Source organism: Penaeus monodon, chromosome 15 (assembly GCF_015228065.2).
Source record: "Penaeus monodon isolate SGIC_2016 chromosome 15, NSTDA_Pmon_1, whole genome shotgun sequence".
Classification (NCBI taxonomy): Eukaryota; Metazoa; Arthropoda; class Malacostraca; order Decapoda; family Penaeidae; genus Penaeus; species Penaeus monodon.
Genome location: NC_051400.1, coordinates 26,567,662 through 26,568,462, shown reverse-complemented (window position 1 = coordinate 26,568,462; position 801 = coordinate 26,567,662). Strand labels below are relative to the sequence as shown.

Below are 801 nucleotides of genomic sequence, written 5' to 3'. Positions count from 1 at the left end.
CGCTAACAAGTGTATTATATTCTGAAAGCTTTTATATAATCTTGAAAAACGAGCGCTCTCTCTGCCCCCCCCCCCCCCGCCTGTCACATCTTTACTCTTCCTCTTTCTTTCCTCATTCCCTCTCTCCTCTCATATCCAGATGCCCCTTCCTCCCCATCCGCCTTCCACTTACTCCTTTCCACATTTCCTCTTTTCCCCTTTTCCCCACTCTCCCCTTCGTTCCCGCCCGGATTCCCCATCCACCCTTCCCTCTTTCCCTTTCCCCCTCCCCCCTTCCTCCCTCTCTTTCCCCCTCCCCCTTCCTCCCTCTCTTTCCCCCTCCCCCCCTTCCTCCCTCTCGTCCCCACTCCCCCTTTCCCCCTCCTCCCCGACGCGGCGGACCGACGGAGAATCAAACGCTTTTTGTGGCGCCGAAGTAGAGGCTCCAACGTTAATCTGAGGTAGAGCCAGGCGGAAAGGCGGGCCCAGTCGTCCTCAGCCTTATTAAGCCTTGGTTCGGAGATGAGTCGGCGCGCGGCCCCGGGAAACCTCTGTTTTGTCTGCTGGAACGGTTTGGGGGAGGGGGACGGGGTGTGGTGGGCTGGGGGTAAGGAGGGGGGTTATGTGGGGGGGTAGTTTAGGTAGAGGGGTGTGAGAGGGAGGAACGGGAGAGGATGGGGGAAGGGGATGGGACTTGGAGTGTGGGGTAGGGAAGGGGGATGATTGGAGGGGGGGCATGTGGGAAGGGGAAGTGACGTGGGGGTAGATTTGGACTTCGATGAGGAGGAGGGGGGGCTGAGGTTGAGGGTGTAGGTTAGACAT

General features: G+C 58.9%; 1 protein-coding gene across 1 annotated transcript in view; it reads left to right on the top strand.

Moving 5' to 3' along the window:
• Positions 1-801, top strand: part of LOC119581870 (disintegrin and metalloproteinase domain-containing protein 11-like) — a gene marked incomplete at its 5' end in the record, with an annotated part of 193,377 nt that overhangs the window by 107,309 nt on the left and 85,267 nt on the right.